We start from the raw sequence: 14,343 nt of genomic DNA, 5'->3' as shown, positions 1-14,343 counted from the left end.
GAACCTAGCGATCAGACCTAATGTGCTAGAAATTGGAAGCCCTGTGGACAATGTTCACCTCGAGCTTGTGGACATTTCGGTGCACGAAGCAGCACCTCCGGGAAGTCAGGTGATGGATGCTATTGGCCAGCTAGTGTCGGCCTTAGATCGAGATAGGGTCGGAAGGCAGCCAGTTGAAGGGATTGGTTGTTCCTTGAAGGACTTTTGTAGTCATCACTTGGAGAGCTTCGATGGGAGAGACGATCACATCAGTGCAGAGAATTGGTTGAACGATATGGGTAAATTGTTAGCCACTACTGGATGCACCAATGAGCAGAAGGTGGCTTATGCTACTTATAAGCTGACTGGGGAAGCTAAGCACTGGTGGCAAGACTAGAAGGTGGTGCTTGTCGCTGATTTGGGTTCAGAGGATGCCATTACTTGGGATATCTTCAAGCATGAGTTTAATTGGCACTTCTTTCCCAGAGTCGTGCAGAGGCAAAGGCGTGAGAATTTTTGGACTTGGTTCAGGGAGGAATGATGGTGATTGAGCACGCCACGAAGTTTCTAGAATTGTCGCGATTCAGCATGTTCCTTATTCCGAATGAGGAGAAGAAGGCAAAGAAGTTCGAACGAGGTTTGAACTCTCGTATTTGGATTATGATGAGTTGCTTCGACATCCGTGATGTCTCTTAGTTGGCGAATCAGGCTTCGATCTATGAGAAAAGCCTAAAGGAGAATGCGGCTGAGTACGTGGATCATAAGAGGAGGGCTCAAGGACGTGGTACTTCGGCAAGAGGAGCCGAGCAAGCAAAGAGGATGGTAGTGGGGAGCTTTCCACCCCAGAGGTCACAAGGACGTACCTCTAGTAACCCTCATGTTCTGCCATAGAAGAGTCAGATACTAGAGCTGTGGGGGAAGTGTAACAGGGTTCATTGGGGACCATATAGAATGGCAACCAGGACTTGCTACCTGTGCGGCCAGTTTGGTCACTTGAGCAAGGACTGCATGGGCAAAGGAGGTGCCCAAAAGCCTTTGGTGCCAGCCTGAGTTTACGTGCTTGTTTAAGGAGAATCGGATGGAGGATCGGAAGTAGTGACAGGTATTTTCCCTATACTCGGATTTGAAGTTGTTTTGTTTGATTCAGGGGCTACCCACTCTTTCGTATTTATTATGTTTGTAAGACTGTCTAAACTTGTAATACGGACCTTGGAACCTGGTCTTGCTGTAACTACTCCCATAGGAAAAACCGTACTCTGTAAGCGTGCAATTTGTGGATGCCCTGTTAGCATCTACGGAAGAGTACTTCCCGCAAACTTATTTGTTCTTCCTATGATTAGTTACGACGTTATTCTCAAAATGGATTGGCTGGCAAAGCATCGAGCGATTATCGATTGCACTCGAAAGCAAGTTACACTTATTCCGTGGGGAGAAGGAGAAGTGATGTACATTGGATCGTGAGTGAGGTCTTTACCTCCAACTATTTTTGTCGTTCGGGCTAGAAAGCTTATCCTTGGAGGAGGGCAGGCATTTTTGGCGTTCATTATCACCCCAGCGAAGGAAGAAAAGGACCTGCAAGACATCCCTGGGGTGCGAAACTATCCAGATGTCTTTTCAATAAACTACTCTGGCTTGCCACCACAGAGAGAGGTTGAATTTGGAATTGAGTGTATGCCAGGTACTAATCCTATATTAAAGGCACCATATAGGATGGCACCGTTGGAGTTGAAAGAGCTAAAGGAACAGCTCCAAAAGCTTTTGGATAAAGGATTTATTTTCCCAAGTACATCACCGTGGGGAGCACCGGTGTTGTTCGGATGTGCATCGACTACAGTGAGATGAACAAGGTGACGATCAAGAACAAGTATCCTCTGCCAAGGATTGACGATTTGATGGATCAGCTATAGGGAGTGCGCGTGTTTTCTAAGATTGGTTTGCGTGCAGGCTATCACCAAGTGAGGGTGAAGGAAGAGGACATTCCTAAAATGGCCTTCAGGACTTGTTACAGACATTATGAGTTTTTAGTTATGTCTTTCAGACTAACTAACGCACCAGTTGTCTTCATGAACACTTTAAACAGAGTCTTTCATGACTATCTGGACAAATTCACCATGGTCTTCATTGATGACATCCTGATCTATCTCGAAGACGTCGAAGGAGCACGATGAGCATTTACAGAAGGCATTAGAGAGGCTTCGAAGGGAGCAGCTCTATGCTAAACTCAAGAAGTGCGAGTTTTGGTTGGACAAGGTGTCTTTCCTCGGACATGTGATTTCCGGAGGAGGTGTAGTAGTTGAACTAGAGAAGGTAATGGCAATGGTGGAGTGGACTAGGCCAACCAGCGTATTCGAGATTCGAAGTTTCTTAGGACTTGCTCATTATTACTGACGCTTCATCGAGGGTTTCTCGAAGTTATCGGGACCACTTACTGCTTTGACTAAGAAGAATGCCCGCTATGTTTGGACATACGAGTGTGAGAAGATTTTTTAAGAGCTGAAGGAGCGCTTGATAACTGCTCCACTGTTGGCATTACCTACGGGATTTGGTAATTTCGTAGTGTATAGCGATGCCTCTAAGAAGGGATTAGGGTGCGTGCTTATGTAGAACGGAAATGTTATTGCCTACGCTTCACGCCAACTGAAGACTTATGAGCAGAACTATCCTACGCACGACTTGGAGTTGGCAGCAGCTGTGTTTGCTTTAAAGATCTGGAGGCACTACTTATATGGCGAGAAGTGTGAGATCTACACGGACCATAAGAGCTTGAAGAACTTCTTTACCCAGAAGAAGCTTAACATGAGGTAGAGAAGGTGGTTGGAACTAATCAAGGATTATGATTGTAAAATCAATTATCACCCTGGCAAGGCTAACGTAGTAGTGGACGCGTTGAGCAGGAAATCAACGGTGGAGCTTGCCGCTCTTGGAATTTCTCAACCTCAGTTGATCAAGGAATTCGCTAGGATGGGATTGGAAGTAATAGGCGAAGGAGTGCCTGCACACTTGGAAAATCTGGTGGTTCATTCAGAGCTACTTGCAAGAATCAAAGCTGCTCAATTGGAGGACCCTGAGTGTGCCAAGATCAATCAGTTGCTTGAAGAAGGGAAGGCGAAGGAATTATGTCTTATGGACGATGGGTTAATCATCCTTCAAGCAAGTATGTGTGCCAGAAGGCAACGGATGAAGGAAGGAGATAATGAGCGAGGCTCATCATTCCCCGACACTGTACATCCTGGTGGCACTAAAATGTATAGGGACGTGAAGGATCATATTGGTAGAACAATATGAAGTGGGATATCGCAAGATTTGTGGAGCAGTGCTCAACCTACCAACAGGTTAAAGCAGAGCATCAGATGCCGACAAGGACGCGCAAACCCTTGCTTATACCTAAGTGGAAGTGGGATGAGATCACTATGGATTTTATTTTAGGGTTACCCAGGACACCCACTGGAAAAGATTCCATTTGGGTAGTAGTCGATCGTCTCACAAAGAGTGCTCACTTCATTCCCATGAAGGTTAAGGATCCGATGGATAAGTTGGCTAGACTACATGTTCAGAATATATTCTGATTACACGGAGTACCATCGGCAATTGTATCGGATAGAGACTCTCGGTTTACTTCCAGGTTTTGGCAAAGTCTACAGAAGGAGATGGGAATGGAGATGAAGTTTAGTATCACTTTTCACCCCAGACAGATGGTCAGTCGAAGCGGACTAACCAAATTCTGGAAGACATGCTATGAGCTTGCATGTTGGATTTCAAGGGTAGTTGGGTCTAGTACCTACCTTTGATTGAGTTTGCCTACAACAACAGCCACTAGGCGACTATTGGGATGCCACCTTATGAAGCACTTTATGGACGTAAGTGTCAGTCACCCTTGTATTGGGACAACGTCGGTGAAAGGTAGACGTTGGGGCCAGAGTTGATTCAGGATACTCACGACAACGTGCTCATCATTAGGGAAAGGATGAGTGCAGCTCAAAGTTGGCAAAAGAGGAATTCGAAGTGGGGGATCGTGTATTCCTCAAGATATCACCCATGGGGGGAGTGATGCGATTTGGGAAGAAGGGGAAGCTCAGCCCTCGATTTATTGGACTGTTTGTGATCACCCAGAGAGTAGGGAAGTTGGCGCATAGAGTCGCCTTACCCCTAGATTTGGTCGGGACACATGATGTTTTTCATGTCTTAATGCTGAGGAAGTACATCGCTAACACCGAGGTAGTTGTGGAATACAAGCCGTTAGGAATCCAGGAGGGATTGACCTATGTCGAGGAGCCGATGAAGATTGTGGATAAGAAGGAGCAAGTGTTATGTACCAAAATGATTCCTACCGTTAAGGTACTATGGCGTAACCATGGTGTCGAGGAAGCATCATGGGAGGCAGAGCAAGACATGCGGAGTCGTTATCCGCATTTGTTTGAGTGATTGTGTATGACTCTTTTCTTTAAGATTATACTTGGATATTATACCAATTTATATTTTGGATAATGGAATAGTTGATTAAGAAAGAGTTTGCTTTTCTATACAGGATCGTGGTATCCATATTTATTGATCCGGACAGCATGTGGAACTCATTTTGTGAGCTGATGGATTTAGGAGTAGAGATTGATGACAATTGGTATAGCGTTTGTAACATCGATTATGACCCGTTAGATGACTTGTGAGGCGATTTTCAGCAGATGTTCGAGGATGATGAAGTGCCAGTTAATGGATGGGAAGAGATAGCCCAGGAACCTACTGAGCACGATATCGACGATAATACGAACAAAAGGTAACATTCTACTTCTCTTTGAATGCCGTTCTTTTGGTATTTTATCTAAAAATTTCGAGGACAAAACTTTTTAAGGAGGGGAGAATGTAGTGACCCAAATAAATTAACTAAGCTTAGGTAGCTTAGTTAGAGGGTTAATTTGGGTTTTCGGTCACTAAGGACCACTAGAGGGGCATTTTGGGAATTTGGACTTTCGGACCGGACATATGCTAGGGTTGACGGACGTACACTCTTGTCTGTAGTAGAGGACGTACGCGGGGGGACCACCATACATACACCTGCAAAACGTACAAGGACGTACGATGGGGGACCACCAAACGTACGCTGCTTTTTGGATAACCATTGGATAATACCGGGACGTACGGTACAACCTTTGGACCGTTGTGGAAATAGTACCGGACGTGCACCCCAATTATACTGAACGTCCGCTACTTTTCAAAGAAGGTGGTAGCACCCTCTGCTATAAATACCCCTTGTCCTCATACTCTAACATGCTCATTTACGCCCACAGGCGCCCAGAACTCTATGAGAGTGTGTTTTGGGTGGAGAAGAGAGGAGGTTCTTGAAGTTTTGCTTTAAGGAGGTAATATCCTTAAGCTCAACTCGTTTCTTAATTGTTATGCTGTTTAATTGCTTGCTCAGTTATTGGTTTTAAGTTTCTAGCTAGGCTATGCTTTAATCTTTGCGGTTTAGTAGTTGATCTTGATTTAGCGTGTTTTGTTTTGCATGGAGACATTATTTTGAGATATGTAGTCTTAGAAAGCCTTTTGATAGCCTTAGAAATCAATTTGGGAGGATAGGAGGACGAATGGACAAAATAAGGTTCTACCTGAAATCCTTCGAAGCAGACGTACAGCATTGAGCTCGGACGTACACTTTGAAGCATTCCAGGAAACGATATTTTCGTCGGCCGTCCGATAGCTCCAATGTTCTTGTTATAGAGTTGTTTTAGTGGAATTAGGACTAATAGAAGGTTTTCCACAGATTTGGGGAACCCAGATCGTACGGAGGAGTATTCGGAGAATTTATACAACCCAGGTGAGTTTTAACTCACATAATGCTCGCTGTTATTTTCCATGATTGCACGTCTATTTTGAGTACTGATAAGTGCTAAAATATTCATATTTTCAGCCCTTAACTTGCATGTTTTAATCCTTTGGTTTTGGTTAATTAGGTCATTTTAATTCATTTTTGTGTTTTTCATACTTTTCTAGGCTTTTGGAATAAAATGAAGTAAATCTAGATGATTTGGGCTCAAAGAGAGAAGATGGAGAAAATTGGAGCTCCTTGATACTGCGATCGATCGCAGGGTACCTACGATCGAGCGCAGTACCCGAGAGGACACAACACAAATCAGGCCAGGAGCGATCGAGCACATGCCAGAAGAAGGATCGATCGTAGACCTGCGATCGAGCGCACACGGGCTACGATCGATCGCACCCGTGCACAGGAGACACATTAGGTGGCGGCCAGAATGTACCTCTTTTCATATTAGGGTTTTCCAACTCCCAATTGTAATAGGTCTCAAAACCCTACGAAATCCCTAGGTTTACTACTTTGTCAAGGACTTCTAAAACCTATAAATAGACCCTTAAGCCTCTAGAATAGAGATGAAGAATAAATAAATGATCATTGATCGCTTTTCACTGAGTAACTGGACCTCTTGCCTCAAAGCATTGAGTGTTCACGTCAAAAGGTGAAAAATTTGGATTTGATCAATGTCACGGTTAGTTGGTTTTGTAGCCTTTTTGACTCGAGTTAGTAGGTCCTTAGGGGTGTCTCTACACAAAGAAATATGCCACTGTGTCATTCTAATAGGAATTTCAGTGAATTCTGAGATAAGGAGACATTGCATATTGGAAAGATTTGGAAGTCTCATAATTTTGTACTAGTTCACTGTACACAAATTTCAAACTTGTGATGATTTAGCATGTCCTTTGTAAGTAATTGCACTTTGAGATTCCAATTCATTGTGAAGATGGAGTTCATCTTTTTAAGTTTGCTTATGAATGAAAACCATGATCTTGAAGTGATGCTTTAATTTTTGGAATAACATGAACTCTTGCATGATATTTGTAGGTAACAATTCTGGAAAACCCTCACGAGACTTCACTCGTCCTCTAGGGACTTCCTAGAGGTTTGAAAGGCTTATTGCATATGCTAAATGCAATCGTACATCCCACGAAAGACGGAGTTATCTTTTGTTTTCTGTTTTTCCATTCTTGTTTTTAGTTTTGTATTGCTAAGGGACTAGCAATATGTAAGTTCGGGGGTGTGATAAGTACTAAAATATTCATATTTTCAGCCCTTAACTTGCATGTTTTAATCCTTTGGTTTTGGTTAATTAGGTCATTTTAATTCCTTTTGGTGTTTTTCATACTTTTCTAGGCTTTTGGAAGAAAATGAAGTAAATCTAGATGATTTGGGCTCAAAGAGAGAAGGTGAAGAAAATTGGAGCTCCCTGATATTGCGATCGAGGGCAGTACCCGAGAGGACACAGCACAAATCAGGCCAAGAGCGATCGAGCCCATGCCAGAAGAAGGATCGATCGCAGACCTGCGATCGAGGGCACATGGGCTGCGATCGATCGTACCCGTGTGCAGGAGACACATTAGGTGGCGGCCAGAATGTCCCTCTTTCCATAATAGCATTTCCAACTCCCAATTGTAATAGGTCTCAAAACCCTACAAAATCCCTAGGTTTACTACTTTGTCAAGGACTTCTAAAACCTATAAATAGACCCTTAAGCCTCTAGAATATATGTACTTTGTAAGGAGAAGAAGAGGAGCTCTTGAAGTTCAAGTCTTGGGTTTATTCTTTTCTTTTCTGTTCTTTTATTTCATGAAGATGTTTAATTTTATGAGTAGCTAATTTAATTAGTAGGGATAGATTGAAGCCCTAATTATGTTTAGTTAATATTTCAATATTGGTGCCCTTGTAATGATCTTGTTGTGCTATTTAACTTGATTAATGCCTACTTGCATGAATTCCTCATATGTGTGTGCCTGATCAACATATGCATATGGTATGGACTAGTTAGTTAAATCAATTTGGATGGCCGAGTCCTGGGTTTAACATAAGTAACAAAAGAATCCACACCGCGATTCTTGGGTTAATCAACATGGGGAACCAAGAGTATATGCCATGCCCTAGGCCTCATGTGTTTGTCGATTAACATAGAACATATACTTTCCTAAGGAACAACTTAGCATATACCATGCTAAATCCCTTAGAAAAGAAAAGAGTTAAGAGTATACGCCATGCCTAACTCATTGCTTAGGGAAATCTATAGCCTTAGGAGTATATGCCATGCCCTTAGGTTGACAAACATTAGATATGCATAACATGATCAAAGCATTGGCATATTGTTGTATTAGCTAAATATAATTAGTGGTGGATATCAAAGCCCTACCTTTTATTATCATCACGAGGATTGTTGAAGTGATGATAATAAAAGGTAGGGCTTTGATATCCACCACTGATTATATTTAGCTAATATAACAATATGCCAATACTTTGATCATGTTATGCATATCTAATGTTTGTCAACCTAAGGGCATGGCGTATACTCCTAAGGCTATAGATTTCCCTAAGCAACGAGTTAGGCATGGCGTATACTCTAACTCTTTTCTTTTCTAAGGGATTTAGCATGATGTATACTAAGTTGTTTCTTACGAAAGCATATGTTCTATGGAAATAAACAACCACATGAGGCCTAGGGCATGGCATATACTCCCGGTTCCCCATGCTGATTAATCCAAGAATCGCGGTGTGGATTTTTTTGTTACTTATGTTAAACCCAGGACTCAGCCATCCAAATTGATTTAACTAACTAGTCCATACCACATGCATATGTTGTTCAGGCACACACATATGAGAAATTCATGTAAGTAGGCATTAATCAAGTTAAATAGCAAAACAAGATCATCACAAGGGCGCCAATATTGAAATATTAATTAAACATAACTAGGGCTTCAATCTAGCCGTACTAATTAAATTAGCTACACATAAAATTGATGTTAAACATCTTCATAAAGAAAAGAAAAGAAAGGAAAAGAATAAACCCGAGACTTGAACTTCAAGAGCTCCTCTTCTTCTCCTCCCAAAGTATATCTATTCTAGAGGCTTAAGGGTCTATTTATAGGCTTTAGAAGTCCTTGACAAAGTAGTAAACCTAAGGATTTCGTAGGGTTTCAAAACATATTACAATTGGGAGTTGGAAAACCGTAATATGGAAAGAATGACAATCTGGCTGCCACTTGATATGTCTCTTGCGCACGGGTGTGAACGATCGCAACCTGTGTGCGCTCGAACACTCTTGGCCTGGATTGTGCTTTGTCTTCTCGGGTACTGCGCTCGATCGCAGGTCTGCGATCGATCCTCTTCTGTCTTGTGCTCGATCGCTCCTGGCCTGGATTGTGCTTTGTCTTCTCGGGTACTGCGCTCGATCGCAGGTACCCTATGATCGATCGCAGTGTCAGAGAGCTCCCAATTTTCCATCTTCTCTCTTTTAAGCCCAAATCATCTAGATTTACTTCATTTTCTTCCAAAAGCCTACAAAAGTTAAAAAACATAAAAAGGAATTAAAATGACCTAATTAACCAAAACCAAAGGATGAAAATATGCAAGTTAAGGACTAAAAATATGAATATTTTAGCACTTATCACACCCCCAAACTTACATATTGCTAGTCCCTTAGCAATACAAAGTTAAAAACAAGATTGAAAAAACAGAAAACAAAAGATAAATCCATCTTTCGTGGGATGTACGATTGCATTTAGCGTATGCAACAAGCCTTTTAAACCCCTAGGAATTCCCTAGTGGATGAGTAAAGTCTCGTGAGGGTTTTTCAGAAATGTTACCCACAAACATCATGCATAGTTCATGTTATTTCAAAAATTAAAGCATCACTTCAAGATTATGATTTTCATTCATAAGCAAACTTAAAAAGATGAACTTGATAAGTGCTAAAATATTCATATTTTCAGCCCTCAACTTGCATGTTTTATTCCTTTCGTTTTACTTAATTAGGCTATTTAATTCCTTTTTGTGTTTTTCATACTTTTACAGGCTTTTGGAAGAAAAAGAAGTAAAACTAGGTAATTTGAGCTTAAAAGAGGATATGAAGACAATTGAAGCTCCCTGGTACTGCGATCAATCGCAGGGTACCGAGCGCAATACCCGAGAGGACATAGCAGCAAATAGGCCAACAGCGATCGAGCGCATGCCAAAAGAAGGAACGATCACAGACATGCGATCGAGCGCACACGGGCTGCGATCCAGCGCACCCGTGCGCAGGAGACTTATCAAGTGGCGGCTGGATTGACAATATTTCCATATTAGGGTTTTCCAATTCCAATTTGTAATAGGCCTCAAAACCCTACGAATTCCCTAGGTTTACTACTTTGTCTAGGACTTCTAAAGCCTATAAATAGACCTTTAAGCCTCTAGAATTAAGAGAGGAAGGAAGGAGAAGAATAGGAGCTCTTCAAGTTCAAGTCTCGGGTTTACTCTTTTCTTTTCTTTTATTTTATAAAGATGTTTAACATTAACTTTATGTGTAGCTAATTTACTTAGTAGGGCTAGATTGAAGCCCTAGTTATGTTAAATTAATATTTCAATATTGGCGCCTTGTGATGATCTTGTTGTGCTATTTAACTTGATTAATACATGTTTGCATGAATTCCTCATATGTGTGTGACTGATCAACATGTGCATGTGGTATGGACTAGTTAGTTAGAACAATTTGGATGACCGAGTCCTGGGTTTAACTTAAGTAACAAAAGAATCCACACCGCGATTCTTGGGTTAATCAACATAGGGAACTGGGAGTATACACCCATGCCCTAGGCCTAGTGTGTTTATCGATTTCCATAGAACATATGCTTTTCTAAAGAACAACTTAGTATATACCATGCTAAATTCTTTAGGAAAGAAAAGAGTTAGAGTATACACCCATGCCTAATTCGTTGCTTAGGGAAATCCATAGCTTAAGGAGTATACACCCATGCCCTTAGGTTGGCAAACATTAGATATGCATAACATGATCAAAACATTGGCATATTGTCATATTAATTGAATATAATTAGTGGTGGATATCAAAGCTCTACTCTTTTTATTACTATCAACTCAATCCCTATTTTACTTAAGGAAATTATTTTTAAACGGAAATTCAGCAATCCTCGTGGGAATGATCCTGTGCTTGCACCATATACTACTATGTTGACCTTGCACACTTGCAGGTAAAATGTATAAGTATTTACCTATTAATTTAGGTAGATTTTTGCACAACAGAACTCCATCTTCACAATGAATTAGAATCTCAAAGTGCAATTACTTACAAAGGACATGCTAAATCATCACAAGTTTGAAATTTATGTACAGTGAACTATTACAAAATTATGAGGCTTCCAAATCTTTGTGGAAGGCGTAGAGGGTTTGAAGAAATTGATCACGCCTTTGAGTTTTGTGTCCCAAGGGGAAGGCATTGCAATGCAAAATGGAGTCCACAAACCACAACCTTCGAGGTAGCTTGGACCGGCTGCCGGCATTATGGTGGGCATCCGCATAGTGCCCTTGGCACATATCTTCAATGATTTCTGCCATATAGTATCGGGGCGGTTGCTCAGCAAGATGTGTAGTTTTTAGAGGATGCCCATCATTGCATTGAAGGGCGGCGGCAATGTCGGCGTTAATCACATGAATAACGTGGCCTTGCACCTTTGAGGAGAGAGCAACCGAGTTATCATAGTCATAGGAAAATTTGGCATAAAATTCAATGACCAACTTCCGGTAGGCGGTGGAGGTGACCGGTTTGAAGAGCTTCTTGAGTCCCCTTCACTTAAACTCGGCGACCGCCCATTGAGTCGCCCCATGGTTTTGAAAGTCTTCGCGAATGGCGAAGGTAGTCTCAAACAGTAGCTCCCGCTCCTCACAAGTGGGCGACAGAGAAATAGCTTGGGCCTCGGACCCCCTGGAAGATGAAGCACGGGTTCTAGGCATGTTGAGCTTGACTGGGGACTTTTGTCGAACAGGTGGTGCGCACTTCTGATGACCACAATAGCACAATACAGCAAAAGATGCCCAAAACTCCCTGCAAAGACAAGAAAAACCCAACACAGAGGCAATGTGGGTGGATGAACACCCACAGTTGCAAGAAAATAAGTGAAAATTGGAGGTTGGGTGAGTGTTCAGAGATGGAGGTTAATGGGGATGGTGTAGGGGTTGTGGGTTAATGTGGTAGAGAATTTGATGGTATAGTGGCCGGAGAGGTGACCTATGTGGTGGTTGTGTGGTGGAATTGGTGAAAAATAGGAGAAAAATGGGAGGAGTAAGAGTGTGCCGGAGATGGGTGTGGGGAGAACCTGTACGGCACCGGGAGAAAGAATTGTGGGGTAAGGGGGAAAAGTGACCTAAAATAGGTCACGTGCCCTGCTGTCCGAGTGCGCTTGATCACACATCTGGTGCGCTCGATCGCACCTAAGGTGCGTTCAATCGCACTGACAGAAACAGTCGAGCCACCCTTCGGTTACTGCACTCGATTGCATACTTGTTGCGATCGATCGTAGTAACAGAATGTCAAAATATAGATATACATATATTTTAAAACAAAGCAAAAGAAAAATAAAATAATGGTCAATAATGAAAACGAAACACAAGGAATAATTGAGACATATGTAAAGTAAAGAAAGTAACATGAAGAAAACAAGAGGGAAAATGTTACTGCCTTCAGTGGCCTCAATACCACTGTTTTGAGTAGATGTGCTTGAGGTTCTGGACTACTCAAACGCGTCTACTTGTGACTATAATGTTCCTAGTGTGAAGAACTGCACTTGAGCTCTTTAGAATTTGGATCAAGTGCCCTTGTAGGAGTAGGTCCTCTAAGAGTTGTGGCTGCCTTCAGCTGCTGGTGACTCCCTTGGTTAGGTATTGTTTGAGCTGGAAATTCTCCCTGCTTCCTCTCACTCAGCTCCTTTACCATCTGACCCATTTGCATTTCCAGTCTTTGAATGGCTTAATCCGCCTTTGTATTGAATTGCTTTTGATCAACCGTGAATTGCTGTTGTGAAGTCACCAGGTTGTGTATCATATTCTCCAGTTGGTTCATCCTTGACTCTTGAGTTGGTTGGCTTGCTTGTTGGGGACCTTTCTGCTGTCCTTGATTATTACTCCAAGAGAAATTTGGATGGTTACGCCATCCTGGATTGTAAGTATTGGAGTATGGGTTGTTCTTGTGGGGGTAATTGTTTTGTTCCACAAAATTCACCTCTTCTTGCTCTGCGAATGGAGATAAAGGACACTTCTCAGTGGTGTGATCTAGATGGGAACAAATAGCACATACCTGGATTGGTGTGTCTTGTTGCAGAGGCGAGATTTTTTGAGCAGTCATGGCCTTGACAATCATGTCCAACTTCTTTTCTACAGCAGCCAACTGATTGGTTGATCCCCCACTGAGGTTTACTTCATACATGCCCTTGCTTTTGATTCCTCTCCTTCCTCTTGAACAGAATTGCTGTGAATGCTCACTTAATGTTTCAAAAAGTTCCACAGCTTCCTCACTACTCTTCTCCATAAGTGTTCCTCCACAAGCTGAATCAACCATCCCTTTGTTAGTATCATCTAATCCTTCATAGAAAATTTTTACCTGCTCATCTTAAGGGATGTTGTGATGTGGGCACTATAGAAGCAAGGAATTGAAGTGATCCCTGGCCTCAAAGAACAAATCTCCATCTCGTTGTTGGGACATTTGAAGTTCCCTTTTAAGTTGTTTTATCTTTTGGGCTGGAAAAAACCTCTTCAGAAACTTGGTGGTTAATTCTTCCCAAGTATAGATGGAATCTGCAGGCAAGGAATTGTACTAGAGTTTAGCATTATCTTTCAAAGAGAAAGGGAAGAGGACTAACCTGAGTCTATCTGGAGTTAGGCCTTGAACATGCTGCAACTTGCATAAATCGAAGAATTCTTTAAGATGCAAGTTGGGATCCTCAGTAGCTGTGCCTCTGAAGTGAGTCAATGCATTAAGGATTTGAGGAGAGATATAATAGCTGCCATCCACCTCTAGTGGATATGCTATGCATGAGGGTTGATGGAGGTTTGCTGGAACGTATGCCTACTTCATTGGTCTCCTCACCCGTGGTGGATTTGCCTCTAATGGTCTTGGTCCAATTGGATTCTCTTGCAAGTCTTCCATATCAATTTCTTTTTCTTCTTCTTTGTCTCTAGGTCGCTGTCGAATTGTCCGCTCAATTTCAGGATTGAGTGGAAGAACGGTTAAGGCTTGAGATCGACGACCTTGTATCAACTGAATTACTTATTCAGTTAGGCAGCTTTAGTGCTGCTGGTTCGGAGGCTCCCTGGAACTGCCCTTGATCGCAGGTTGGTGCGTTCGATCAGAGTGCGCTCGATCGCACTTGGCTGACGATTGATCGCAATCATAGAATGCCAATCCACAACCTGAAATAGAAAATTTAGGGAAAAAAAAAAAATTGATTTTTTTTTTTTTTTTTAACAACTAAATTGAAAATTGAAAATTAAAATAACACAACTAAAGGAAAATAATTTTAAACAAAAATTCGCCGCAATCCCCGGCAACGGCG

General features: G+C 42.0%; 1 pseudogene; it reads left to right on the top strand.

The window, feature by feature from the left end:
- The first annotated feature begins 519 nt into the window (after nt 1-519).
- LOC132165062 (uncharacterized) lies at nt 520-3,264 on the top strand (annotated as a pseudogene).
- The last annotated feature ends 11,079 nt before the right edge of the window (nt 3,265-14,343 follow it).

The sequence above is a fragment of the Corylus avellana genome, chromosome ca11, assembly GCF_901000735.1.
Source record: "Corylus avellana chromosome ca11, CavTom2PMs-1.0".
NCBI lineage: Eukaryota > Viridiplantae > Streptophyta > Magnoliopsida > Fagales > Betulaceae > Corylus > Corylus avellana.
The sequence above is the reverse complement of the archived record's forward strand: the minus strand, read 5'-3'. Positions and strand labels throughout refer to the sequence as shown.